Here is a 14,215-nt window from a genome sequence, read left to right as displayed (position 1 = left end):
TGTGGGTGTTCCTGCACCATAAAGACTGCATCAGTTCAAGAAGGCAGCTCTCCACCAACTTCTCAACGGCAATATAAATGGGTAATAAATGCTCGCCTTATCAGCGATACTCACACCCAAGAATGAATAAAAACCAAATCACTCTCCACAGATTCCCCACAATCTGGGCTTGGACATTTACTTCAGGAGCACAGAGCTTTATATCACTGCAACATGAGTTCCAATCTTCAGATTCTGTTCACTTTTCACATTATTTTCTACCAGTCCACTAGCTTTTATTAATTCAGTATTCGGGTCTCTGCTCCTCCACCGTTTCTAACAACTCACCTCTTACAAAAAAACACTCTGATCTATCGTAGGTAGTAGATGACCAGTCATTTTAAACTCCATCTGCCAAAGCATTGCTCACTCACTTAATCTATCAAGAAGATTTGAAAATAAATTTCTTGCCAAAGGATAATTTTCGGCATCTGCTCCCTCGCCATTTGCTTTTCCCATGTGTCTTTCACTTGGCGCAATACAGAGAAAGTAAAGATGGAAGGAAGGAGGGGAGGAAAAATCCTGCTCCGTTTCGTGATCCCTATTTGATCTTCATTCCAGTGCAGTTTGAGTGAAGAATTCCAATTGTCTGTCTCAATTTTAAATAAGTATAACAAATTCTGGAATCACTGTCTGGACATTGACAAGAACAGGTTTCGAGGCTGACTTCACACATAAACTCCCCCAACATAAACGAAACACTAAACAGTTCATAAACTAGCGACAAGGATGGGATTCGATCCCACGTGTGCAGAGCACAATGGATTAGCAGTCCATCACCTTAACCTCTCGGCCACCTTGTCAGCTGTAGAGGCATAGCTGTCACCTTCAGCACAGTTTCTGGCTATGCAGCCAGCTGTGCAATGATGGAAATATATCTTCTGTCAGTAAATGAAGTTGGGAATGGAGCGGTGTGAAACATTTCCAGACCATGTCCAACACGTTTCTACTCAGTGTGAAAACCCACCACGGAAAGACTGGAACATACAATCATTTCATCACATCATGATTAACATCACTCAGACACCTGAACCATTAGGTCACTGACGAAGTCATGATGACCGAATTTCTCATGAAATGACAACTGAACTAACTGACTGAAAGAATTGCTTTAACCCCACATGATCAGCGAGCCACAGCATCAGGCCGACTTGTCGGGTGGTGTAAACAGATATCACTGCTTCTGATCTTCACCAGAACAGAGAGTGAGATGTTACATTGATCATCAAACAGACTGTGAGAGAATACAACAGAATAAAACACATGGAGAGACACTGTGGAATAACAAATAGATTTGATTGGAATGTTGAAATTTTGATTGGAATGGATAAAACACCAGAAACAGCAGATTAAATTGGGATTCTCATCATTATTTGATCTGGGACAGAAAAGAGAAACTGATGGAAAGAAGAGAAGAAGGAAGAAAAGAAAGGATGGAACTGTTCAATTTTTTCAGTTTTTTCACTCGCCCATCAAAGCTGATAAAAAAAATTGCAAATAACAGAGAATTTCACCAAAAATGGAGATTAAATGTTGCTGAAACCTTGGATCGAAGGATGCCCCAACAGATCACCTGTTTAACTGTCTCCTCACTGGGGGATTTCAATCAGTGAGCAATATTGTTCTCTACTTTTTTGTTAATTGGTCCCAGAACTGTCACTTGGAATTAATATCTGTGTTCCTACTCCTGAATAATAAAATTGTGAGTTTCTCGATATTTTCTGGACACAGTTCCTGCTGAAAGAATTAAGAACTCTTTTCGAATTTACACAATATCCTTGGTGCTGCTCTCTCTTCTCCCAAACTTCATCTCATATGACTGTTCCACTCTGACAGTGGGAGGGGTTGATCCAACTATCTTCAGCATTAACCCTTTACATCCTTATACCACACTGTCTGTCCAAAAAAAATGGGTGGAGGGAACTTCCTTCATTTATCAAAACACCAACAGCAGCACAGTGGCGCAATGGTTAGCACCGCAGCCTCACAGCTCCAGCGACCAGGATTCAGTTCTGGGTACTGCCTGTGTGGAGTTTGCAAGTTCTCCCTGTGTCTGTGTGGGTTTCCGCCGGGTGCTCTGGTTTCTTTCCACCTCCAAAAGACTTGCAGGTTGATAGATAAATTGGCCATTGGAAATTGTCCCTTGTGTAGGTACGTGGTAGGAGAATGGTGGGGATGTGGTAGAGAATATGGGATTAATGTAGGATTAGTATAAATGGGTGGTTGCTGGTTGGCACAGACTCGGTGGGCCGAAGGGCCTGTTTCAGTGCTGTATCTCTAAATAAGAAAAGTAAAATAAAAGCTACCAGTCGTAAATCAACTCAAACCCATTAGAGAGATAGAGGGAGACTGTCAGAGAACTTCCTGCATCCAGTCCTGACCCTGTCACACTCAGCAGCTTCTCACCCAGACCCCACTCTCATCAACACTGAACATTGTTACCGAGATCCTTCAAATACTGTTTATAAAAGGTAGAAAAATTCAAACATCATCACAGCTAGATTGAATAGAACAAAGTTTAATATCTTCTCGTCGTCACTCGGTAACCACATGAGACAGTCCTTAAATCAGAAGCATAAATTATCAGCTGTTAGAATGTTTGTCATTGGGTTGAATCATTTCTGTGTGAGGAATGTTCCAGCATCATAAACCAGGGGAACGTGTTGACTGAGCCGTGTTTTCATCTCTTCTGGGCAGTTGGACTGTTCACCCTTCATTCTGCTCTGATTCACTTTCGCAAAGCGGATCTCCAGATTCTCAAATCTGGAGACTGGGTTTTCTTATTTGGTTGCTGTTGATTTTTCTTCCTCCTGAATGATAATATATTCCAAACTCGGATGAACCTTTCCCTGTGTCCCGGTCTCGGTTAAAAGCGACAAATAACGGCACCAACATTCTGAAACAGACAACACGGTCACATTCTGCTTCAGTGAGATTAATGCTGAGGCAGTTTCCGTGTCGAATGCGATTGTGAACAAATTTCTCTCAAGGAAATTGTGAGTGATCAAGTATTTGCACTGAATTTCTGTGCAAGAAGGGACAGTTTCAAACAGCCATTCCCAAATCAATTCCTTCACAAAGACAAAGACTGTGCTGTCTTAACGTGTGTCTCAACGTCACAAACAAATTTGAACTCGAAGTTCAGGAGAAGACAGAGATGTGAATGATCGACAGTGTAATCTTTAAATCATAACTTTCCGTTTCTTCGTTGAAGTGAGGCTCAACCCTAAGCCACTAGAGATCGCGGAAAGCTACAAACTTGGATCCAGAAATCAGAAAAGTAGTGAAACAGTTGGTGAGTACATTGTGACACTGAAGAATTTATCACCACATTGCAACATTGGCACATTCTTAGACCGTACATTATGAGACAGATTTGTGCTTATATTGGTGGATGAGGAAAGATACCAAACACACAAAATCCCAATTTGAGCTAGTGTGTAAGATTGCTCTTTCCACGGAGATAGCATCAAAGAATGCTCGTGAATTTCGTCCTATGCCAGTGACAGTAACACACTTCAGAGGAACTTAAACACACTGGTAAAATAGGCTTTCACACAACAGATAACATTTTACACAGAAAATTGTGAAGTGATACAGTTTGGGAGGAAGAATGAGACAATGTACACCAATCTTTTTTGATCAAGGTTTGAAAAGGTTGCAAAGAGCAAACAGGACACTTGGCTTTATTAATAGAGGCATAGAGTAAAAGCAAATAAGTTATGCTAAACCTTTATAAAACAGTGGGGCTGAATGGCCTACTCCTGTACCTCCACAGAAAGCTTCCACTCCAGGCTCGGACACCCTCTTCAGGATCACTCTCCATACATCCCGCCACTCCACGCACGGATATCTCCCTCAGGATCAGATCACAGCTCCACAGTCCTGCCACATCCAGTCGTGAATGGTGGTGGATAATTAAATAACTAACAAGATGAGGAGGCTCCAAAAATATTCACATCCTCAATGATGGTGGTGCTGAGCACGTCAGTGCAAAAGATGAAGCTGAAGCATTTGCAACCATCTTCAGTCAGAAATATTAAGTGGATTTGATCTGTGCTAATTTCAGCTCCTCATGCTCGCTGGTGCCTTGGTTCTCTGGTGCTAATTTCAGAGTAAATCATGCAGCTTGACAATTGGAGCCAAAGAAAAAGACACAGGAGAGGTTGAAAGTGCCAAAACCTGGGATTGAATCAAGAACTGTTTAACTGTTAGTACAACACGAACTCAACAAAGCTATTTCAACAACACACTAAAGCCACCATTCTGTCACTGCTTTGGAAGACAATATATACATTAAAGTGTTTGTAAAAAGTTACAGAACACAACATGTGAGTAATATTCCCCATTGTTTTCTCAGTACTTTTGGACTGTCAAGTGGGAGACAACCAGAAGTCCCACTGTGCCACACTGACCCTGAGCTGTGAGTGAAATGAGATAAAGTTCAATCTTTAGCAGAGAGATTCTGGAGAGAGGTCAGAGTCCTGAATCAAGGAAAGACTTTCTGACACAATAAAAGCAAAATACTGCAGATGCTGGAAATCTGAAATAAAAACAAAAAGTGCTGGAAATACTCAATAGCTCTGGCAGCATCTGTGGTGAGAGAAACAGAGTTACTGTTTCTGGTCTGTGACCTTTCATCAGAACTGACACAGGTTAGAAAATAATTCGGTTTTAAACAAGTGAAGGGGAGGGGCATGTGGGAGAGAACAAAGGGGAAGGTGTTTGATAGGGCAGAGGGCAGGAGAGATTAAATAACAAAGCTGTCCTGGGAGAAATGCAAAGAGTGTGTTAATGCTTGTGGTTGCCTGACACCAGTCATGCTCTGATGTTATTGAACACAATGTTCAATCCACAAGGCTGTAGAGTGCCGAATCAAAAGGTCAGGTGCTGCTCCTCGAGCTTGGGTTGATTTTCACTGAAACACTGGAACAGGCCAAAGACAGAAATGTTGACATGAGAGCAGGGGGGAGTGTTGAAATGGCAAGCAACCAGAAGCTCAGGATCATGCTTTCGGCCTGAGCAGAGGTGTTCCATCTAATCTGCGTTTGGTCTCCCCAGTTTAGAGGAGACCGCATTGTGAGCAGTGAATACAGTATACATAATTGAAAGAAGTACAAGTAAATCGCTGCTTCACCTAAAAGGAGTGTTTGGGGCTTTAGATAATGAGCAGAGAGGAGGGAAAAGGGAAGGTATTATATCTCCTGCGATTGCATGGGAATGTGCCTTGGGAAGGGGACGAGGTATTGGGGGTAATGGAGGAGTGGACCAGGGTGTCGCGGAGGGAACAATCCCTTCGGAATGCTGACAGGGGAGTGGAGGATGCGTTTAGTGGTGGCATCACGCTGGTGGTGGCGGAAATGGTGGAGGATGATCCTTTGGATGTGGAGGCAGGTGGGGTGGAAAATGAGGACAAGGGGAACCCTGTCGCAGTTCTGGGAGGGAGGGGAAGGGGGAAGGCAGAGGTTGAGAGTTCTGTCAATTACACTGGGAGGGGGCGGGGTGGGAGTAGTTGCAATCTGGTGATGTTGTTGAATTTAATTTCAAACAATCCTTGAACTCTCTGCTGATAAAGACTGAAAAAGGGAAGAACAACCACACAACAAGGCTCTCAAATCCAAGACCCTGAGATTAAAAGTCTCATGCTTTACCAACTGAGTTAACAAGGCCTGATACAGTACTTCTACTCTGTCTGTTATTGGACGGATGCAGCTGTTGGCTCCACCCCAAAGGCGGGAATTTGTTCCACCAACTATGAAGCAGCTTCCTATCAATTCCCCAGATTATCAGTAAATCCACTTCCAGAAGCCCCAAAGTGTGATATATTCCTCTCACTCATCGATAATAAAACTGAAATATTTTTACCTTCCAAATGCTGCCATCCATTTTGTCAGTATTTATTTCTCTCTCCTTTTTATTTAGTTCATGCATTTCTTCAGAATTTTTTTTTCAATTATATCTGAGGGAAGAAATGAACAGATCTGGCAGCTCAAAACTGGGCATCCATGAGGCACTGTGGGCCATCAGCAGCAGCAGAATTGTATGTAAACACAATATGTTACCTCATGGCCTGGCATATCCCTCACTCTACCATTACCATCAAGCCAAGGGAGCAATAGTGCTTCAATGAAGTGTGCAGGAGGGCATGTCAGGAACAGCACCAAGCAGACCTAAAAATGAGTGAAGCTACAACACAGGATTACTTGCATGTCATATAGCGGAAGCAGCATGCAATAGATAAAGCTGAGTGATCTCACAACCAACAGATCAGATCAAAGCTCTGCAGTCCTGCCACATCCAGTCCTGAATGGTGGTGGATAATTAAACAATTAACAGGAGGACGAGGCTCCACAAATATCCCCATCCTTAATGATAGGGGAGACCAGTATATCAGTGCAAAATACAAGGTTGAATCATTTGCAACCATCTTCAGCCAGAAGTGCCAAGTAGATGATCCATCTCGGCCTCCTCCTGAGGTCCCCAGCATCACAGGTGCCAATCTTCAGCTAAATCCACTTCACTCCACATGATATCAAGAAATGGCTGAAGGCTCTGGATACTGACAACATCCTGGCTGCAGTGCTGAAGACTTGTGCTTCAGAACTAGCCACACCGCCCGCCAAGCTACAACACTGGCATCTACCCAGCAATGTGGAAAATTGCCCAGGTATGTTCTGTATACAAAAGGCAGGACAAATCCAACCCGGTCAATTCCTGCCCGATCAGCCTCCTCTTGATCATCAGTAAAGTGATGGAAGGTGTCGCTGACAGTGCTATCAAGCAGCACTTACACAGCAATAACCTACTCACCAATGCTCATTTTGGGTTCCGCCAGGGCCACTTAGTTCCTGACCTCATTATGGCCTTGGCCTAAATATGGACAGAAGAGCTGAATTCAGGAGGTGTGTTGAGGTGACAGTGACTGCTCTTGCCAAGGGCATCAAGGAGCCCTTGCAAAATTGAAGTCAATGGCAATCAAGGAGAAAAATCTCCACTGGTTGGAGTCATACCTTGCGCAAAGGAATATGGTGCTGGTTGTTGGTGGCCAATCATCTCAGTACCAGACATCGCTCAGGAGTTCCTCAGGGTAGTGTTCTAGGCCCCAACCGTCTTCAGTTGCTTCATCAATAAACTTCCTTCCATCATAAGGTCAGAAGTGGAAATGTTCACTGATGATTGCAAAATGTTCAGTTGCATTAGTAACTCCTCAGATACTGAAGCAGTCCGTGTCCACATGTAGAGAGACCTGGGCAAGATTGGGCTTGGACTGATAAGTGGCAAGTAACATGCACGCCACAAAAATGCCAGGCAATGACCATTTCCAACAAGAGTGAATCTAACCATCTCCCCTTGACAGTCAATGACATTACCATTGCTGAATCCTTCACAATCAACATCCGGTGGGTTACCAATGAGCAGAAACTGAATTGGATCAGTCATAAAAATACTGTAGCTACAAGAGCAGGTCAGAGGCTGGGAATTCTGCTGCAAGTAACTCACCTCCTGTCCACCATCTACAAGGCACAAGTCAGGAGTGTGATTTAATACTCCCCACTTGCCTGGATGAGTGGAGCTCCAACAACACCAAAGAAACTCAACACCATCCAGGACAAAGCATATCACTTGATCAGCACTCCATCCACTACTTTAAATATTCACTTCCTGCACCACCAGTGAGCAGTGGCAGCAGTGTGTACCATCTACAAGATGCACTGCAGCAACTCACCAAGCCTCCTTCGACAGCACCTTCCAAACTCCCAACCTCGACCACCTAGAAGGACATTGGATGAATGGGAACACCACCATCTGCAAGCTCCCCTCCAAGTTACACACTGTCCTGACTGGGAACTATATCACCATTCCTTCACTGTCACTGGATCAAAATCTTGGAACTCCCTTCCTAACAGCACTGTGGGTCTACGTACAACACATGGACTGCAGCAGCTCCAAAAAGGCTGCTCACCACCACCTTCTCAAGGGCAATTAAGGATGGACAATAAAGGCTGCGTTTGCTGACAACGCAACCACTAAGTGGCACAACTCGCTTTCTCCCCCTGCTTTGCACCGGCCGCCTCCACCCTCCACAGTCGCTCGCTCCAGACCTCGCTGCTCCCCCGCCTACTTCCCTGGCCGATTGTCTCCCGATCATGTCACCCCATTCTCCAGTCGTTCGCTCACTCCCCACCCCCCACTCCCCTCCAGCCGCTAGCTCTGGGCTGCGCTGCTTCCCTTCTCTCGGCTACTTGCTCCCACGTTTGTCCAGTCTCCACGTGCCGCCCGAAGAAGCAAGGTGGGCTGCAAAGTGTGACGTAGGAGTGAGTAGTGAGTGGCCTGGAGGAGGGAAGTGGCACGGCCTAGTGCTTGCGGCTGGAGCGGGGGTTGGGGGGCAGAGAGCAAGCGGCCATAGAGCTGGATGACGCGGGCGGGGAACAATTGTCCATGGGAGCATCGAGGTGTGGAGCGAGCGGCTGAGGGGAGGAAGCGTCGAGGCCTGGAGCGAGTTGCCGAGGGGGGAGAGCTCCAGCCTCAAAGTCTCCTATTCAGCCGCGTCCTCTAGCTGAGTGAGGGGCTGGATACCCGATGACGCTTTAGCGTACATGTGCGAAGAATGACCAGGCGCAGATATGCGATGATGTTGGCGCTGTGCAATGACATCATCCTACGCATGTGCCACTTAATCCTGGCAAGATGTAGCTGTGCCTATGAGCAGCTTGGCACAGTCCGATGATGTCAGCGGACCGCTGCATTGACAGGAATCACATTGTGTCAGCAGTGCCCACATCCCATGAAAGAATAAAAAAGAGATTTACCACAAAGGTAGCAGGGTGAGGGATTTCAGTTATGTGGAGAGATTGGAGAAGCTGGGGTTGTTCTCCTTGCAGCAGAGAAAATTCAGAAGAGATTTGACACATCTGTTCAATATCATGGACGTTTTCAATAGTTTAAATCAGGAGAAACTGTTTCCTGTTGTAAAAGGGTCAGTAAGCAGAGGACACAGATATCAGGTGATTGGAGAAGAACCAGAGGTGACATGAAGAACCATTTTTTACACAGCAATGTGTTGTGATAAAGAAAGAAAAGACTTGCATTTCTATAGCACCTTTCAAGGCCACTGGATATATCAAAGCACTTTGTAGACAATGAAATACTTTTGAAGTGTAATCACTGTTGTAATGTCAGAAATGCTGCAGCTGATATTCACAAACAGCAATGTGATAATGACCAACTGATCTGATTGAGGGGCAAATATTGATCACAACACCAGGGAGAATTGCTCTTCACTTGTTTGAAATTGCAGCATGGGATCTTTTACATTCACCCAAACATGCAGACCAGGTCTTGGTTTAACATCACACCTGAAAGGCAGCACCTTCAACACCCTCAGTGCTGCACTGGAGTGTCAGCTGTGAAATATGAACCCAGAAGCTTGTGATTTCGAGGTGAGTGTGACCGACTGAGCCACAGCTTTTACCCGAGTCTCAATCCTTCTACCAACAGTTTCTCTCTATCGGGTCTGTCACGACCCCTCATGATTGTGAACACCTCTATCAAATCTCCTCTCTGAAGAGAACAACCCCAGCTTCTCCAATCTATCCACATAACTGAAATTCTAACCACACGTTGCAGAAAGGAATTTTTCCTCAAGTTCCTTCTGGTTTTGTGAGTCACCTTAAATCTGTAACCTTCGGTTATTGACCGTTCAGCAGTTAGAAACAGTTCCTCAGTATTTACTCTACCTCAAACCTTCAAGGAAGCTCTGCAAAGTAACTGAAAATCAAGTTGTCAGAAGTGGGATTTAAACACATGCCTCCAGTGAAAGCTGCAACCTGAACAGAGAAGCTGAAACCACTCAGTCACCTCAACTGTTCAGACGTTTTTGACCTCGTCCTCACTTCTGTACTTTGAAAGGTTCACTCAGTTCAGGAAATGTTCAATGTTACTGGAATGCTCAGTGACTGGGATATTAACTCCCCCGGGTTTTCCTGAGCTTGTTCTCGGTGTATGGGGATGTTTGTCCTGGGCTGTGGAATCTTGCATCCCTGTAATGGACATTAACCCACTGATTGAATCTGTATTCACTGCTTTCCGCTGGTGCTGGGTAATTGCAGAGTGTGGGGCTGGAATGTTGCTGCTTGTCCCGGCCTCACTCACACTGGGAAAGAGTGAATAATTGATGCGTCTGTTTCTGTACCTGAAATGTGACTTCTATCTGCTGTTATTAACCGAGGCAGCGCTGCAGAAGGATACGTTAATAATCTCTCACTAATCAACTGCAAACAGTCAGAATGTGTAACTTTGAGCAGCGCTTTCTGCACCGTCAGGGCTGGAAAATGGAGGGAGGGAGAGACAGTGTCAGTATCTGAGTGTACACAGCACTGTACAGAGAAAGAGTCAATATACCGGGGCTGAGACACAGTGCATCTTTTCACATTTAATCACAATAATATCCGGAGTCAGGAACTGAAAATGATGAAAAACTGAATAGCAAGAGCAAAAGTAAGAAAAGTAAGTAATTATAGATTAGCTGATCAGCTTTCACTGTGTTACCTGGTAATCTACAGTTTTATATTTAATGCTCTCTCCACTGTGGCCAGGGAATGATTTCTTCTCAAAGGCTGAACATTAACAAAACTTCTTGGAATTTAAAATCTTTTAAAAGTAATTCCATGGAGCGAATGGGGCAAAGTCAAATAACTGCACCAATTATAGGAGAGCTGGTTGGTGATGACGTGGATGTGTCTGCAGTGTGCAGGACCAGACTGTTTCTATAGATTCACGATGAATGTTCCACCCTTTATTTGTAACAGTGAAACTGATAGTGGACAATGGCTATTCTGGTTGCAGGAACCTGAAGCTTTAACTCATTAACAACCTACTTTAGGGTAATTTAGAAAGAACAACATCCAGCTCTGTCAGTTAGTGTGTTTGTTTGTTAACCCACAATTTGTTGGTTCAAGCACATAAATGGATGAGGCTTTATTAACTTAAACTCTTCTACATCTGCTATATTACTCTTGCTGTTGATTTTTCAAAGATAAGGTTAATCAAGTCTTTCTTTGTGAAATCCAGGCTGACTGTGTTTTATTATTTTTCATTTCCATCTGTATTTTCTACTTTGGAGGATTACAGGATATTATCATTTTTTTTATTCATTCATGGGAGGTGGGTGTCACTGGCTAGGCCAGCATTTATTATCCATCCCTAATTGCCTTGAGAAGGTGGTGCTGAGCTGCCTTCTTGAACCACTGCAGTCCATGTGCTGCTGTTATGAAGAGAGTTCCAGGATTTTGACCCAGCAACAGTGAAGGAACGGTGATACAGTTACAATTCAGGATGGTGTGTGGCTTGGAGGGGAACTTGCAGGTTGTGGTGTTCCCATGCATCTGCTGCCCTTGTCCTTCTAGGTGATCAAGGTCGCGGGTTTCGAAGGTGCTGTCTCAGGAGCCTTGGCACATTGCTGCAGTGCATCTTGTGGATGGTACACACTGCTGCCACTATGTGCCAGTGATGGAGGGCAGGAATGTTGTAAATGGGGTGCCAATCAAGCGGGCTGCTTTGTCCTGTTGAGTTTATTGAGTATTGTTGGAGCTGCATCCAGCCAGACAAGTGGAGAGTATTCCATCATACCCCTGACTAATGTACAGGCTTTGGGGAGTCAGGAGGTGAGTTACTTGCCGTAGGATTCCCAGTCTCTTGACCTGCTCTTGTAGCCATAATATTTATCTGGCTACTGCAGTTCAGTTTCTGCTCAATGGTAACCCCCAGGTTGTTGAGAGTGGGGGATTCAGCGATGGTAATGCCATTGAATGTCAAAGGGAGATGGTTAGATTCTCTCTTGTTTGTAATGGTCATTGTGTGGCAGTTGTGTGGTGAGAATCTTACACATCTTTATTGTAGGGTACTCTATTGTACTGTTGAGTGACGACACTTGAAAAGTCCTTCCTTCATTGGCTCTAAAAGGCTTTGCAATGTCCTGTGGTCGTGAAATGCAAGTCTTGCTTTTTCCATTGTTATCAGTGTCATTGTGATCAAAAGATAGGATTCATGAGCACAAAGTTTAAATCAATTTTGATTAAAATAATGTAAAAGCATCTATATTTCTGCACTATACTTAATAATCTCCATCTTCCTATCCTTACCAAGTACAATGTCTTTGACCCCGAAATTGATTCCACAATCGCAGTCCCTCAGACAATTTCAGCTCAGTTCTGATGAAAGGTCACAGATCTGAAACGTGAACTCTGTTTCTCTCTCCACAGATGCTGCCAGACCTGCTGAGTATTTCCAGCATTTTCTGTTTTTATTTCAGATTTCCAGTATCAGCAGTATTTTGCTTCTGTGTTACTTTGAAAGTTAAAACTGACCCACCTGTCTACAATTCACACTGAGGTCTCCCATGAAATGATTCTGTATAATGTTGATGTAATGAATACAGACTCCGAGCACAGAGCTTCCTGTGGGGAATTGGGGATATGAAAACCAGCAGACTCTGCAGGAATTTCCACTGGGAGCACAAATTCACAAAATCTACCTTTTATATATGGATTCATTTTGATTGTCCTTCTGGAAAATTATTTTGAAACAATTTAAACATCAACCCACAGCTCCATGACTGGGTCAATGATGAGGTCATCCTCTGACAGGTCATGTGACAGCTGGAGCCACAAGACGTCAGAACCAGATTTGTGACTGGATTAAAACCCGGAATCCTGTCCCAATGGCTTTTCAAATAAAGCTGTTGCTGTTTGAAAACACAGCAGTTAAACTTTCTGCCTGACCATGAGGGGAGCTAGGGAGAAATTTACAAAATTAAATCCTTTTACAAAATAGTTCAAAAACCATTCACTGAGAAATCATGTGAGGATTCATATGCAGTAGAGAAACAAGCAGAATACAGAAAGTACAGAGGAGAGCTGAAAAAGGAAAAGAGATCAGCAAGAGAATGTATGAGAAAAGATTAGCAGGTCACATAACTGGGAACACTGAAGTCTTTTACCAACATATGGACAGTCAATGAAAGGGTGGGTCAATTAGGAGATCCTGTGGAGGCAGAGGGTGTGGCTGAGGCACTAATTAAGTAGATTTCATCTGTCACAAAACAAACGGGTGCTGCAAATGTCACAGTAAAGAAGGAGGAAGTGGAGAATTTGGAGGAGATGAAAATAGATAAAGAGGAGACAATTACAAGTTTAGCAGTGCTCACAGTAGAAAAGTCACCCGGTCTGGATGGGCTGCATCCTGGGTTGCTGAGGGAAGTCAGGGTGGAAATAGAGGAGACTCGAACCACAATCTTTCAATCATCCTTGAATATGGGAATGATGCCAGAGGACTGGAGGATGGAGGTAAGCTTGGGTAGTTCGATCTTAGTTTAACTTGACCATTTTTATAATGTATCCATTGTCATAACTAACAACATTGCGAAAGCCATTTTATAATTAACACATGACCAAAGGAACCATTTTGTGTTCAGTACTAATGTTTAAATCCTGTATAATTAATGAGTAGCTACCCATCCTGAAACAGATGATTGTAAAAGTAATGAACCTTGATTGAGTTATAATTAATGAATCAATAAACATTTTAGAGAGAATGGGTTTTCATTTAAAGTTAGTTCAATCTAATTACTGTGAGTTTCTGTGTCTTTGTGGGAAAGGGCAGTTTCAGCTAAATTTATTCAAACAATGGACCTTTCTCGGACCCCTGATAAAACCCATGGTATGCCACATCGTGACCTTCAAGAGTCTTGATTTAATGAACAGGAAACTTGTTTCAGATCAGATTGGGAGACAGTGTGAAACCACTCCATTGTCCTCATGTCTGAGATTCTGAGGACAGGTGACTGTTCGTGGAAGACATTATTAAGAACTAATTAAATGTACCTAGCAACAGCTGGGACCAATTATTATTTTACATGGTGGTGTGATGGCGATCCAGGGGTTAAAAGTAGGGGTCTTGTCAGGTTTCAGTGTGCAGGAACACTAGAAGATCTCAGGGGTAAAGGCTCAGATCATCGACCAAGTTCTCCACCTGATGAGGGATCTAGACTGGACAAAGAGGACCGTGACGCTCTGAGACCAAGCTCGACCAGTCCCCAGAGCTGTCAAGTTATATTCCCCAAGTTTGTTAAGTATAATTTTACTTTCAATTATTAAGTACTATTTTACTCTCAATAAAA

General features: G+C 43.7%; 1 non-coding gene across 1 annotated transcript; it reads right to left on the bottom strand.

Annotated features, from left to right (window-relative positions):
• Positions 1–760: 760 nt before the first annotated feature.
• trnas-gcu (transfer RNA serine (anticodon GCU)) lies at positions 761–842 on the bottom strand. Its single transcript has one exon. It is a non-coding gene; the product is annotated as a tRNA-Ser (tRNA).
• Positions 843–14,215: the final 13,373 nt, after the last annotated feature.

Source organism: Heterodontus francisci, unplaced genomic scaffold, assembly GCF_036365525.1.
Source record: "Heterodontus francisci isolate sHetFra1 unplaced genomic scaffold, sHetFra1.hap1 HAP1_SCAFFOLD_184, whole genome shotgun sequence".
NCBI classification, from domain to species: Eukaryota; Metazoa; Chordata; class Chondrichthyes; order Heterodontiformes; family Heterodontidae; genus Heterodontus; species Heterodontus francisci.
The sequence above is the reverse complement of the archived record's forward strand: the minus strand, read 5'-3'. Positions and strand labels throughout refer to the sequence as shown.